Source organism: Carettochelys insculpta, chromosome 28 (genome assembly GCF_033958435.1).
Source record: "Carettochelys insculpta isolate YL-2023 chromosome 28, ASM3395843v1, whole genome shotgun sequence".
NCBI lineage: Eukaryota > Metazoa > Chordata > Testudines > Carettochelyidae > Carettochelys > Carettochelys insculpta.
Window position 1 is genome coordinate 502,236 of NC_134164.1, and position 15,260 is coordinate 517,495.

General features: G+C 56.6%; 1 long non-coding RNA gene across 1 annotated transcript; it reads left to right on the forward strand.

The window, feature by feature from the left end:
- Nucleotides 1-1,227: 1,227 nt before the first annotated feature.
- Nucleotides 1,228-13,712, forward strand: LOC142002702 (uncharacterized). The gene is made up of 3 exons (XR_012642700.1): nt 1,228-1,774; nt 5,569-6,737; nt 13,424-13,712. It is a non-coding gene; the product is annotated as an uncharacterized LOC142002702 (long non-coding RNA).
- Nucleotides 13,713-15,260: the final 1,548 nt, after the last annotated feature.

A 15,260-nucleotide genomic window follows, 5' to 3' on the forward strand; every position in this document is an offset into this window, starting at 1 on the left:
GGACAGGGCAGCATTGGGTCTGGGAAGCGGTGGGGGGTTGTGTGGTTCCCTAGAGATAGTAACTGCGCACTGTCCCCTCTTCGCCGCTGCAGCCCAGCTTCCTTCAGCCTCTGGCATTGTGACCCGAGTGCCTCACAGCTCGTGCATTGGTGCTGCGCCCTGGCGCCAAGGCTGCAAACGCATTGCATCTTCACCAGGAGAGCACCTGTGCATGGACCTCCTGGCTGCAGCCTGCAGCGTGGCCGCACAAGTCGCTGCGTGTTGTTTCACTGACAGGGATAACTATGGAAGAGTAGGTTCCTGTTGGGATTGTCAGTCCTGCTCCTTCCTGCCCCGGCCCTGTGGCCTCTCCCTCAGAAGCAACAGATAACTGCAACCGCAGCAGCAACCGCTGTGGAAGGGGCTGCTGCCCACACACGTCATTTCTGGACCTTTGCCCTGGTCACTTCATTCTCAGCCTCTCTCGAAGTACTGCTTCAGGGCAGGTTTGCCATGAGCTGGAAGGAATTCCAGACTGAGTTTGTACAGCACCTAGCACAGCCTGGCATCAGAACTAGTCCCCTGTGCCTCATATGCCTTACAGTGATAGGAGACAGAGAGTCTCCTTTATCTCCAGTGGCAGAGGCCCCAGTTGTTCGGAGCTGAGTTCTGTTTCCACTGTAGCTCTGGATGGGCTGAGAACACCAAGCAGTGACGTGTGTCAAGGCCTCGCTGAGCGGAGCTTTAACTAAGATCTTTAACCCATTTGTCCAAGGGCTCTAACACAGTTGGCGGTCACCAGTCATGCGTTGCAGTGTCCTGAATGGCAGGTGGGGAAACTGAGGCATGGACGTGCACTAAGTAGGGCTGGAGGTAGCACAGAACACAGGAGCTGCAGGCTCCAACCGCCATTCTCTGGTGCACTCCCACCACCTCCTCCTCCTCACAGCCCCGTGTTTCATAGCTCTGCGCCACGCTGGGATTCTGGCCTTCCCAGCGGGCAGGGCCCTCGCGGCCGCGTCTGTTGGCTCCGCCCTGCTCGCCACACACTTGTCCGCGCGGGGGTGGCTTTCAGGCGCCGCCCTTGCTGGGCTCCCGGAGCAGCGGGAAGGAGAGGTGTGAGCGCCTGGCCCTGCAGGCTGACGGCCTGTCCGCGCCAGGGCTGCGCGACTGGCCAGAGCCCGCCCGGGACGAGCCCTCCTTTGGCAGCGCCGCGAACAGGTAGCGCGAGTCCTCAGCCTCGGGCCCCTGCCAGGGCTCGGCCGCGCCGGGATGTCGTGCAACGCCAGCGGCCGCTCCAACGTCCCGCCGGCTACCGCCCCGCACCCGGCCTCTCCGCCCGGCAACGGCTCATTTCCTCCCCGCCTGGGAGAGGAAAGCGGCGCTCCCCGGCCGTCCCAGGCCTGTAGCAGTGATTCACTTCCCCCGCGATCCCGCCGCGCGCCCCTCAGGGGGGACGGCTCTGGGGCTGCCTGGCAGTGCCGCAGCCGCCCAGCCCAGGGTGAGCTCATTCCCCGGGAAGGGAGGCGCCCTTCCCTCGTGCGCCCAGGCCGGGGCTGCTGCGCTGCCCCTCCCGTGCGCAGAGGAAGGAGGGGAACTCCGCGGAGGGAGGCGCTGGGGTCCTGGCTGGCGTGGAAGGGAGGCTCAGGCCGGGTTTCCGTCCCGGGAGCCCAGCTCGGCTCCTGCCACGTGCCACGCAGGGGCTGGGCCGGCGGGGTCTCCAGCCCCGGCTTTCCCCATCCCAAGGCGGCGGCTGGGTCTCTTGCCTTCGGCCAATCTGGAGCTCCTGGCTCAGGTGAGCGGAGGGGCGGCCCCTCCTCAGGAGAGCGAGCCGGGGAAGGGCCGCGATTCCCGAAGCTAAAGCGCCCCCAGCCAGCCCGGCCAGAGCGCAGGAACGGGACGGGATTCGCTTCTCAGTGAAGGGGGAAAAGGGCTCTTTGGGGACGGGAACGAAGACCAGGGCTCCGGCTGATGGTTTTCATCCCTGGGCAGAAGGAATGTTGTTGTGTGCAGGGAGGGATGTGCACCGCCAGTAGAAACCCAGGCTGCCGGCTTGGGGGCGCTCTGCTAACCAGCTGGGCAGGGCCTGAATCTCTCCTGGGCAGCCGCCCAGCTCACAGGACACTGCCCAAGACACACGGGATGCCAGCTGGCAAGTGGGGGGCAGGGGTGTGTCACAGCAAAGTCCCGATTTTGGCCAAGGGCAAATGGGTGGCTGGAGTTGTGTACACACTGACCGCTGGCTGGGACGGCCCGAGTCAAGTACACACTGACCGCTGGCTGGGACGGCTGGAGTCGTGTACACACTGACCGCTGGCTGGGACGGCCCGAGTCAAGTACACACTGACCGCTGGCTGGGACAGTCGGAGTCAAGTACACACTGACCGCTGGCTGGGACGGCCCGAGTCGTGTACACACTGACCGCTGGCTGGGACGGCCCGAGTCGTGTACACACTGACCGCTGGCTGGGACGGCCGGAGTCGTGTACACACTGACCGCTGGCTGGGACGGCTGGAGTCGTGTACACACTGACCGCTGGCTGGGAGGGCCCGAGTCGTGTACACACTGACCGCTGGCTGGGACGGCCCAAGTCAAGTACACACTGACCGCTGGCTGGGACGGCCAGAGTCATGTACACTGACCACTGGCTGGGACGGCTGGAGTCGTGTACACACTGACCGCTGGCTGGGACGGCCTGAGTCGTGTACACACTGACCGCTGGCTGGGACGGCCCGAGTCGTGTACACACTGACCGCTGGCTGGGACGGCCGGAGTCGTGTACACACTGACCGCTGGCTGGGACGGCTCAAGTCTTGTACACACTGACCGCTGGCTGGGACAGCCCGAGTCGTGTACAGGCTGACCGCTGGCTGGGACAGCCAGAGTCACGTGCACTGACCGCTGGCTGGGACGGCCGGAGTCGTGTACACACTGCCCACTGGCTGGAACGGCTCGAGTTGTGTACACACTGACCACTGGCTGGGACGGCTGGAGTCATTGGCTAAATGGTTTTTGTCAGACGGGAGAGGTGATCCACCTGTCCCTGTGGCTGGATGGGAATTGCTCACTGTAAGTTAACACAATAGGCCTCCATTTACACACGAGGTCAAATGATCACAAAAAGGTGAGAGATCAACCAGGGAGCAGCACACAGAGTCAGAGCCTGGCGCTGCAGAATGGAGCTGATACCCACGCAGGGCTGTCTCCTGCCCGCTTCTGGCCAGGCGGCAGCAGGTGCACCAAGCCAGAGAAAAGGCACAGGAAGCAGAAGGACACTGAGATTCATCGGGAAAAAAGTGAATCAGGAAAAGTTATTGTTCCCATCACACAAGAACAAGGGGTCCCCACAGGACATTAATGGGTAGCAGATTTAAAGCAAACCAGAGGAAGTGTTTCTTCATGCAGCCCATGGTCAGCCTGTGGAGCTCCTGGCCAGAGGAGATTCTGAAGACCAGGACTGTAACATGGTTCAAAAAAGACCTAGATCAATGCCTGGAGGTTGAGTCCATCAATGGCTAGTAGCCAGGCTGGGCAGGGCTGGCATCGCTGGCCTCTGTTTGTCAGAGACCAGAAATGGGTGCAAGAGGATGGAGCACTTGATGGTTGCTTGTTCTGTTCACTCCTGCAGGGGCACCTGCCTTTGGCCACTGTCGGAAGATGGACCTTTGGGTCTGACCGGTTTTACCTCTTAAGCTCCATCCTATACCTCCCTGCAGGAGGGATAGAGCTCCAGCCCTGCTCAGTCCCCCTCCCTCACTCCACTTGGTGAGCACTGACCTGGAGAATCCTGGCCCTAGGTCCCTGCTGCCCCTTACCCCAGTCCCTGCTTTCCTGCTACCCTGCCTGACACTTCTCCCACCCCTCACCTGCCTGTGCTCCCTCCCACCTCCAGATTTGTTGTGCGGAGGGAAGTAAACTCCAGATCACGTGGATTGTGGATCGGATGAGTTGAGCCTGGCAGATGCGGATCCCCATTTTGTACACACACAGCGCTGTGAACTTTAGCTGCTAGATGGTGTGTTGGGATGTCTCTGTAAGCGGGCCCCTCTGTTCCCGGTAGGTGCACTCACTACCACCCAGATCTTCCAGCTTTGGTGATAATCCATTTTCATCAGCAGCCATTGCACATAACACTGGACCAGAGCTGGATCTGCTGTTTACCATCCTGTTGGAGACAGCTGGCCAGGTATGTTGATGTAGCCAATGACAGGGGCTGGGGATCAGAGGGACTCAGGGACAGAGCTGCCCTATTGTTAACCTGTGATGCTAAGTAAGGCCTGACACAGCCCCACGGGCAGAGGCGACAGGCAGCCGGCACCCAGCTGAGCACAAGCAGGGCTCCCTCAGGCTGAAGACGATGTGAACAGGTGATGCCCTGTGACTGTGCCATGGGGGTCGTGGCTTGATTCAGCTGCAGCAGGAGCAATGCACCCAAGAACAGTTCGGAGAAAGAACTAGACAGAACAAGGGCCATGTAACTCCATTCATGAAACAGGCACAAGCACCGCAAGCATCCAACTGCAGCAGCCTGGAAGGCACCTCTTCAGGGCCATCAGCATCTTTGGGGCATAAACAAAGCAGGTGGTGCCTTTGCTCCCCCACCCCCTTTGTTCTGCTGATCTGTGAGGCCCTCTGGCACTAGTGGAGACCCCAGGCACCGTGCCACTCCTGGCAGCCTGGAAGGAGAAGCCCAGCTGTCCCAAAACTCCGAAGAAGCCCCAGCTGTGGTGAAGAACAATGCATTGCCCTGGGCCAAAGCACTGCAAGTGGGATTTAATTCTGGTGGATCCACCTTTGCACCTGGCTTTCCAGCAGCCCTGTGAGGCCACAGAATGGGCGTCCAGCAGCCAAGCAGAAACCCCACAGGGATGAACCAGGCTCCCTGTAGACCGATTCAGGAGCTGGGAATAAACAGATCTTCCCAGCCTGTTGGGAATCATCACCCAGTGGCCCATCCTGGCATTACTCCCAGCTCCAGTTTCTTATCCTGAGCTCATCTGCAGAGGATATTTACAGTAGCAGCGTCTCCTGGCTATGTTTATCCAGGGCTCCTGACTGTTCCCAGGGATGAGGGGAGGGCATGGGACAGGCTGGCAATGGAAAGGATGAGCTGTGTCCCAGGGGGAAGGGGGTTGCAGGATGAGAGGAAGATGAGTATGGGCTGTGGGAAACCCAAGGGGTCGCCCCAAGATTCCACTCTGAGGCTGTGTCATGGAGTAGGGGGTGGGTGTGAGAGACAGCGAGGCTGGATGTGTGTGTGTGACAGGCAGAGAAGCTCACAATGGCTGAGGATGACCCCCTGGGGCTGTAATCTAAGCTGGCAGGTAACACCTCTGTCCCTGAACAAAGAGCAGGGAGGAGCTGAGCTGGGTTTTGAATCAGAAGCTGGATGGAGAGGGGGAGGGCAGCCATCCTGGGCAGAAGGGAGACTAGACCCCAGATGTGGGCACCCGTCAGGCTCCTTTTCCCCAGATGGATTGAAATTACCATCTCTGCCTGCTGTACTGACATCTCTGCACTGTTCTGTGTCTCTGTTGACTAATAAACTTCCCATTCTACCTGCTGAGTGAGAGTTACTCCTGCCTGCAGACGGGGTGCAGAGCTTGGGGACGCCTGAATCCCATGACACCTGGTGGCAGCGGTGGGATGCACTGCACCTGCGGATGGGCTCCCAGCAGTGACTGACTGGGCACAGTAGAAGGAAGGAGACTCATAAGAGCCGGGGTGCTGGAGGCAGAACAAAGCAATTTTTTGGAAACCGTGCAGCGCTGCAGCTTTGGCCGGTGAGTCGGCAGCCAGAGGAATGGCAGGGAGATGACTTACACCAGACTCTTGAGGGCAGACCTTGTGGGGCTGTGCAGAGAGAAGGGCCTGACCATGGGGAGGGCACCCAAGGCCCAGCTGATTGCCTGGCTGGAAGAAAATGACTGATCCAGGGGGCTGGATGCTGTCCCAGCAGGAAGCAGCCGGTTACCTCCTGGGAGCGTTTCAGACTCTCAGGCAGGAGGGAGGGTTGGACTCCGCCAGAGAGATGCCGTGCTCACCAGGCCGCACTCCACTAGCAGTGGCTCATCCTAGGTAGAGTCCCCATGACAGAGCTGTGGTGGCTGGATATCCAGGTGCAATTAAAGGAACTGGAAGATCAGGAATGGGAGAGACAGAGAGAGCATGAGTGGGCCATGGCAGAGATGAGACGTGCAGCGGTCCCGGCTGCGGTGAGAGTGGAGAGGGCCAGGAGGCCTGGAACTGGCAGCCACTTTGAGAAGCATGTGCTGGCCCAGTGTAAGGACGTGGGGGACCTAGATGGGTTTCTCACCTCCTCCAAGTGAGTCTGCAAGTTACACCAGGTCCCCCCCAGCTGAATGGCTCCTGTGGCTCACCCCCTTTCTGGATCAGAAGGCCGCAGAGGTGCTCAGCGAGCTCGAGGGGCTGAAGCCTGAGGACTATGAATGGGTCAAACAGGCCCTGCTGCGTAAGTTCGGTCTGACCCCCGAGACGTTCAGGAAGAAGTTCCATTAAGCGCACAAAAGGCCGGAGGAGACCTATGTAGACATGGCCTCCTGCCTGACGCAATACTGCTGCAAGTAGGTGTTTGGGATGGGAGCCCAGACTGAAGAGGACCTGGCGAAGTTGATGGTCCTGGAATGGCTCTATGGAGCGTGCCTGACCTACCTGAGGCTGTGGCTCGAGGACCAGAAATCAGAGGACTCACACAGTGCGGGGAAGCTGGCGGATGAGTTCACAAACAGCTGGGCCAGGTTTGAAAGGGAACCCAGAAGGACAGGGAATCCCAAAGAGACCAGTTCCTGGCGGTATAATGGGGGGGAAATCACCTATGGGGCGAGCGCAGGAAACGGGGCCCAGCCATCCTCCTCTCAGAGGGCTAACCACAGCCTGGATGGATCAGCCGGTCCGAAGGCCCAAACAAGACCTGGGCTGTTATCACTGTGGGCAGAAGGGGCATAGACAGGCCCAGTGCCCCAAATTCCCAGACAGGCTGAGCAGGCTGGGGCTCATGGGGTCAACTGGGTGGAGTCCGAGAAGCTGGAGGGGCTGGCGGCCCAAGCGGGTGGAGCTGGCAGTACGTCCTCAGCTTGGGACGAGCTGGACCCACAGACCAGCTCCTCGGGGGGGGGGCCCAAATGCACAGGGCTCAGTTTACAGAGTAGGGGTAGGGCTGCCTCTGTGGAGCAAGTGCCTCATCCCCTCTGGGTGGATGGGAGAAAGGCCACGGGGTTCTGGGACATGGATATGGATGTGACTGACGCTGGTCCGGCCTGGGGTGGTGGCACCAGATCAGATGATGCCCAATTCCCACCTGACTGTAACAGGAATCGACAGGACCCCTTTCAAGGTGCCCAAAGCAGGGGTGCACCTGAAATGAGGGGACAAGGAGGGCCCCAAGGAGGTGGGCATACACAGTCATTTGTCTGCTGATGTACTAATGAGTGACCTGAAACACTGGCTGGGTGAACGTCCTCAGGTCCTGGTCTTGACTCGCAGCCAAAGAAAGTGGGGGGTGCTCTCCATGGGTCTGGGGGAATGCCCAGCTGGAGCCACAGGGGCCTACCTTGGGAGCCTACCAGGGGCCCTGAAGAGCTGGGTCTCACAGGCCAGTGGTCCTGGAGCCAGGCAGGGAGGGGGAAGTGGCTTCCACCCCTGTCCCAGCCAAGGAGTTCCAGGCAGAGCTGCAGAGAGACCCCTCCTTGCAGAAGCTGAAGGAACTGGCCAGCCTCAGCCTGACCCCACCACTGGGGGCAGGCTGCAGGGAGAGATTCCTGTGGGAGAAGGGATTCCTATACTGGGAATGGGTTCCCACATGCAAAGCGGAGCCATGGGGGGTCCAGAAGCAGCTGACGGTTTCCCCAAAAGTACCATTGCAGGCTGCTGTACCACGCCCACAATGTCCCGCCCTGACCTCTATCGAAGCTGACACTGTGGCAGATGCGCTGCTGTCCATCTTCAGCAGGGTAGGGTTCCCCAAGGAGGTGCTTACAGACCGGGGGTCTAACTTCATGTCAGCCCTGCTGCAAAGCTTGTGGGACAAGTGGGGGGTCCGGCACACCTGGGCCACAGCCTACCAAATGCAAACTAACGGGTTGGTGGAGAGGTTCAATGGGACCCTGAAGCAGATGCTGAGAACTTTTATGAACCAGTACCCACAAGACTGGGACAAGTACTTACACTTACATGCTGTTTGCATACAGGGAGGTGCCCCAGGAATCCACAGGGTTCTCCCCGTTTGAGCTGATGTATGGAAGGAGAGTGCGGGGAACCCTGGACTTGCTCAAAGCAGAATGGGAGGGGAAGGCCTCTCCCGAAGGGGAGTCAGTGGTACATCATATATTGACCTTCCAGGAAAAGCTCACTGAGCTCATGGGCCTGGCCAGGGAGAACCTGTCCAGGTCCCAAAGGAAGCAAAAGGTCTGGTATGACCACAATGCTCAGGCCTGAGCCTGTGCCGCTGGGGACCAAGTGATGGTTCTCATACCCATGCAGCAGAACAAGCTGCCTAGGATGGTCCCGTCAAGGTCATTAAACAGCTAAATGAGATGAACTATGTTGTAGAACTGTCAAACCGGGCTCACAGCCACTGGGTCCATCATGTGAACATGATGAAACTGTACTGGGACAGGGATAACTTGGTGCTGGCTATGTGAAATCACTGGGAGAGGTAAGGGGATGATCCCGTGGTGGATCTGGTCCCTGGGACTGGAGCCGGCTCCTTGCTGGAATCCGTTCCCCTCTCTGAACAGCTGACCCCTGCCCAGCAGATGGAGATCAGGGAGGTGCCATGTTCACACCAATGGCTGTTCTCTGACAGACAGGGACTCACTAACTTGGCTGTCCACCGAATAGAGACAGGCACCCATGCTCCTATGACGTGTGTGCTGTGCAGAGCCGTGGGGAAAACAGCCCAAGACATAGAAAAGGAGGTCCAAGATATGCTGGTCCTGGGGGTGATCTAACTATCCTCCAGCACCTGGGCCTCTCCCATAGTGCTGGTCCCCAAAAATGATGGGTCTAATTTTGTGTGGACTATTGCAAACTCACTCACCAAGGGGTACTGGCAAGTACGATTGGCTTAAAATACCTGGCTCGAATTGGCTTTCATCAGGCAAGGGGGTGGGGGGGGCTCTACGAGTTCCTGGTCCTGCCCTTCAGCCTCCAGAGGGCACCTTGCCATCTTCCAGCACCTGGTGGACCAGCTGCAGAAATGGACAGAGAGCTTTGCCCTGGCGTACATGGACAATATTTGCATCTTCAGCCTGATGTGGGAGGACCATGTGTCCCAGGTCAGCCAGGTGCTGGGCTGACTATCAAAGCGCAGATGTGCAAGGTGGGGATGGCTGAGGTGACCTACCTGGGCCACAAGGTGGGCAGCGGCTGCTTAAAGCCAGAGCCAGCCAAAGTGGAAGCTGTCAGAGACTGGCCTGTGCCCCAGATTAAGAAGCAGGCCCAGCCCTTCATAGGGATGGCAGGTACTACGAGGGATTTGTGCGCTACCTTAGCTCCATTGCAGCCCCTCTCATGGAGCTGTATAAGAAGAGGCAGCCAGAGAAGGTGGTTTGAACCGAGCAGTGCCAGGAGGCTCTCTGTGCACTGAAGGAGGCCCTGGGAAGGGCCCTGGTGCTGGCAAACACAGACTTTGATAAGCCCTTCATGGTGTTCACCGATGCCACACGCACCAGGCTGGGCACTTTGCTAATGCAGGCGAATGACAAGGGGGAGAGACACCCCACTGTGTACCTGAGCAAGAAGCTGCTGCGCAGCAGCTATTCCCATGTGGCTCCCCAGGGAGGCTAGAAAACCAGAGGTTGTGATTTTCAGAAGCAATTAATGATGCTGGGGGCAGGGTGGAGGGTGGGTATTTGATGATGTCTTCAAAGGACCCTACCCTGCTTTTCAGGGAGTGGGTACTCCGAGCTTTCTAAGGATCAGCCCCTTTAAGAGCCTCTTGAAGAGGAAACACCTCCACTTCCCCCCTCAAACTGAGTCACCCCCAAATCCCAGCTGCAGCGTGCAGGGTATGTGGTGCAGTACAGCACGTGTGCACAGGGTAGGGCTGGTGACCCCGCCTGGGGGACAGGAGAGCCACCAGCAGGCAGACAGGATACTAAAGAGCCTTTAAAAGATGCCCCAAGCTGGTGCTTTCCTCCCCCCACACCAGGAGGAACGTCAGGAATGTGATGAATTGCTAAGGTGACGCACTACCCCGCCACCTGGCACTGCCCACCCAGCAGGAGGCTGTGCCACTGCCCAGCCCACCTGCTGTCACCTGGTATGGGCAAGGCTGGAAGCCCTGCCTTGTCCGCTCTAGCTGCACGGTGCGGGTGACAGGGCAACCGCGAGGAAGGGACATAGCCCAGTAGCCAAGGGGCTTTCAGCCAAGCTGAGAGGCTGAAAGGGAGCCAGGCCCAGCCTGCCCGATACCCAGCCTCTCCCAGTCTGTTCGACCCCCAGCCCCGTTAGCTGCAGGCTCATTACTGGGACTGACACACCCAATGCAGCCCCAAACCCTGGAAGCTCACGAATCCAGTGTTGCTGCTAGCACAACTGAAGGCTGCATGATCAGGCCCAAATGCCTTGAGAGGTGACCCCTGGCAGCTGCTGGAGAGCCAGAGCTGCTTCCAGATCCCAGGAGACTTCACCAGGGCAGCCTCAGACTGGAATAGGCAGCGCTTCACTGCTGCCCTCAGGGGCTGCTCTGGGGGGGCGGGGGGGCCTGGGAGCCCCCTGGGCTGCAGAGCTGACTGAGACCACTGTGGCCTGGAGCAGCCCAGGGGTGGGTCTAACAGACATCCAGAGTTGGAGAGGATACGCGAGGTGGCCTGTGAGCCACAGCAGGTCAGACTAGGTCAGCTGAGCAGTGGGGTCTCTTCAGGCTACAAAATCTACCAGCCACTCAGGGGCAGCTCAGAATCCAGGAGGCCCTTGGGTTACTTAAAGCTACTTTACTGCCCACCCCTACCCCAACCCCTTGCTGTGATTTCTGGGAGGAACTCCCCACTCCAGGGCTGGGAATGAGCCTGGCTGGAGAAGCTTAGAACCAAAGGCTGGGATCCCCGCTTCCAAGGTGGTCAGGTTACCGCCGCCAGAGGCCAGCCAGCAACCCCAAGAGCTGAGCGCCTGCAGCCTGGTATGGGGAGGCCTCGTAAATCTGTTGCCACCAGCTGCTGAGAGCTGCAGGCCCAGGTGGGCTGACCACACATGCACTATTGTTCTGTGCAGTGTCCCAGATCATGCTTGGGGGTGGGTGGGCAGAGAGGGAGCCCAGCAATGGCTCAGCCAGGCTGAAAATTTTCCTGTTGCAACAGGAAAGGGCCCTGGCCTGGGATCCCACCTCTACTGCTGCCCAGGGAGAAAAGCCAATAGAAGACTACGGAACCAGGCCCAGCTGGTGTTGCTACTGTCGTGCTGTTAATATCACAACGTGAGCAGGTGTCTTGCATCCTCCTCTATGCCTGACCATTAGCAATTGTGTCCAATACAGGCACAGCTGTGGCACCTCCCTCTGCCACAGCCTGGGGACAGACTGACACATTTAGCGCTGGAGGCCAAATGGCCCCATCCCCATGGGGGTACCAGTTGTCAACCTTCAGATTTGCACTGTAGTCCTGTGGAGAGCCATGGAATAAACTCATTGCCCTGCAAACTGGGGGGCTCATGTATGGGCCTGGAATAACTCCTGGCCCCTGAGATGTCAGGGCTGATTCCCTGCTCTAGAGAGTGGCTGTTAGTAGCAGCCTCTGCCTCCTTGTGACCCCAGCTGGCTCCAGGAAACCCAACCCTCAGCAAGGGACATTCTGTGCCTCACCCCCAGGTTCAGGATCTGCTAACCTCACAGCGGATCCCCAGAACACATCCTACTCTGCTTCTCTTTCTATGTCATTTTTTAGCCTGGACAGCCCTTGACAACGGAGGCTGCATCCCACAGGAAGGAAGTCTTAGTCAGATTCATTTACAACAATGCAGCTTTTGGGCATGGCTGGAGTCAGTCACTTAATGGGGCAAACTGCATTAGCACCTGAGCCAGGCACCAAGCCAGGCACCAGCAGTGTTCCCTGTCAGCTGAATGTGTGGGTAGTCACCCTGGAGAGATTCCGGTGCTGCCCAGCTGATTAGCAGAGTGCCCACAGCAGGCAGAGTGGGTTTTCATTGGTGGTGCACAGCCAGACATGCTGTGGTGCGTATAATAACATTTATTCTGCACAAGGTTGGAAAAAAATTAGAGGGAACATTGGTCACCAGTCCAGAGATCTCTGCTTGACACGTGCAAGGAATTGGCAGAGGCAACTGCAGCCAGTCTACACTGCACGCTTATCCTAAGGGTTCCCACAGCCCATCCTTGTGGCTTTGCCAGGCAAAGTCAGGAAGGAGCTGGTCTCCATAGAGTTCTTCCCCCTTCCAGCTAAGCCATCTGGCACTGTGCTGAGCTTGTCCAGCTTGAGGCATTTCCTCAACACTTCCAGGACTATATTCAGTCTCCCACTTTGGCTTGGTGCCACTCCCCTGGCTGGGCCAGTCTCCCCTGGAAGTGGCTCCTGATAGCTTTTGCAGATGACAAGGGCTTCTGCTCTGAATGAATGTGTACAAGGGAGCGATTGAGGCAAGATATAAATCCAGTCAGACCAGATGGGCTCTCGGTAGCTCTGCTGTCAACTGACACTTGGCACTCGGTTTAAGTGTCAGGTACAATACTGAGGCTTGCTTATTTTCTGACTGTCACATGGTTCCCCTGCAGAAATACCGCAGCATGATCAGTTTCACCTACCATGTCTGGTCAATTTCATCCCCTCTTCTCCCTGGGCACAAGGTGTTCTGACTCCCTGCACAGTGCACTGCAAAGGGTACAAGCAAGTGGGGGGAAGGGAGGCAGTGGGCTGTTTAGCTTTTATTGGAATCATACAGACATTTACAGATGTTCATAAGGATGGTTTTGCCACACAGCCCTTAAAATCAAGTGACAAGTTCCTCAAGATCCAGACTGAGCCTACCAGTGTGTTTCTTCCGCACCTGGTACAAAATGACCCCTGAACCTGTGCGAGACCAGGGCGTGCTGCTCTCATACAAATAGACGTAATTAACAATCTTCTGCCTGCCTTTCATAGAGAGCTTTTCCTCTGTAGATATCACCAGGGCAACATCTCCTACGTTTACAGATGGGGAAATGGAAGCACAGGCGGGGTGAAGCAACCTGCCCAAGGCCACCCACTAGGCTCATGGCAGAGCCAGAATTAAACCCCAGACCACCTGTTTCCCGCTTTATTCACTCGGCCACACAGCCTCTATTAAATAATAAATCAACCTGCCACTGTCCCTTCAACGTTCTCTCTCCTCCAGTACTGCCACTTGGAGATTTGTTGGTTTATTTATTTTTTGTGGACCTTTGCTATCTCTCCACATATCCTTCCCCTTTTTAATACAATCTTTTCCTTTGCAGTTGAGGAAGGAGGATGTTGTGATTAACTCAGGAGCCAGGATTCTCTGCTCCCAATCCGGGCTTTGTGGCTAACTTGCTGTGTTGTGGTGGGTAAGCCACTTCCTCTAAGACTGTGATCCACTGAAAGGGAGCAGTTGGAGGATTAAAGTCTGTAAAACTTCCCCGTCCCACACCACCGTCCCTCTGCTCTTTTGATTTGCTAACCTTGATAACAATTTTTGGATCTCTGTGCTTTATATATTGAGTCTGTTCTGCTACGGCTATGATCTGAAGAAGCGGGTCTGTCCCTCGAAAGCTCACCACCTAATAAATTATTTTGTTAGTCTTCAAAATGCTACGTCTGCTTTTTTGTTTTGGTGGCATACAGACTAAGAGGGCAACCTCGGTCTCTTTCAGATCCTGTCTGCTTATACAAGTCGAAAGTGTTCTCTTTACTGACACCTTGTGGCTGTTGTGGCTTCCTACAGATAAATACAGAAATGTTTCCTTAAGACGGTAGAGCAGCCAATTTAGCCCCAGGGGATCAACTGTTCTCTATGGGGGTGACCTACTGGGAACATGAACCTGTAGTTTGCACTGTCCCATGCTTAGAGACGGTGGGAAAATGGATAAAACAAACATGTCACCACATTAAAACTTTCCCCAGTTGATTTTGTGAAGTTCGGAAGTGACTGTCCCAAGACAATTCTCATTTATTTTCCCGCTTTGTTTTTTTCCTTTCTTGTGTTCTTGTTTCATCTCCCTTCTCCTTTTCAGCTTTGAGGGGGGGAAAATTCATAAGGAATGACTAAGAGAAAAGCAAAACAAGAAAGGGAAAGAAATCTCTTTTAGAAAATAGAGAATCATAGAAACCTAGAGCTGGAATGGGGCTCCAGGGTCGTGGACCCCAGCCCCCTCCTGGAGCAGGATCAACCCTAACTACATCATCCCAGCCAGGGCTTTGTCATGTGGGGACTTAAAAAGCCTCTAGGGCTGGAGATTGTACCACCTCCCTAGGTAACGCATTCCAGTGCTTCACCCCCAGATGTGTGAATGGATGAGTTTTCCTTATTTTAACCCCCAACCTCCCACGATTATTTTAAACTGAAACCAGCCCTGCTTATTATATTCCTCCAACACTTGAGCCCCTCCCTCATCTGTCTGTGTCGGTCATGCTGACCTCCCTTTGTACCTGACTCTTGTTTTCCTGCCTCTTTCCCCACTGGTTTCCCTTTTCCATTACCCCAAACTACCCCCCTCAAAACACAGACCCCTAAAGCGCTGTGTGTGTCACTGTCGAGACAGGAAGGCGGGAGTAGTGTGGCAGCAAGTAGTACTCTCTTGCTTACTTTGGGTCTTAGATACACTGAGTATCCACTGTATTCCACTGATTCCTGTGGGCCAGGAGGGCAATCAGCACCATGCATGATCAGGCCCTTCCCTTGTGTCTTGTGTTACACACTCTCTCTCATGCTGTCTCTCTCTCTCAGGCCATGAGCTCCTTGAGGGAGGGGACATCTCCTTCCCCAGCCTGAGATGAAGGTGCCCCTGTCTGTCTTACCCAGATTGTCCCAGTGAGACCTATTAGTGTTGTACCCAGATACCACACAGACAGGGTGCACCTGTAAGCCTGTGACTAGGGCACGAGAGACTAGAATAGCTCAGCCTTTGGGTTCTCTAAGAGCAGTGGAAGAATCAGGCCTTCTGAGCAGATGAAAACCCAAGCCGACAGGTGGGCCCATACTCAGACCAGAGCTCAGACTCCCCGAGTGCCCTGATTGGTTTAAAATATCTCCCCTCTCCACTGCCCCCCGACAATCAATTCCTCAGGTTGCTGCAGACCCCCAGCCGCCATGCT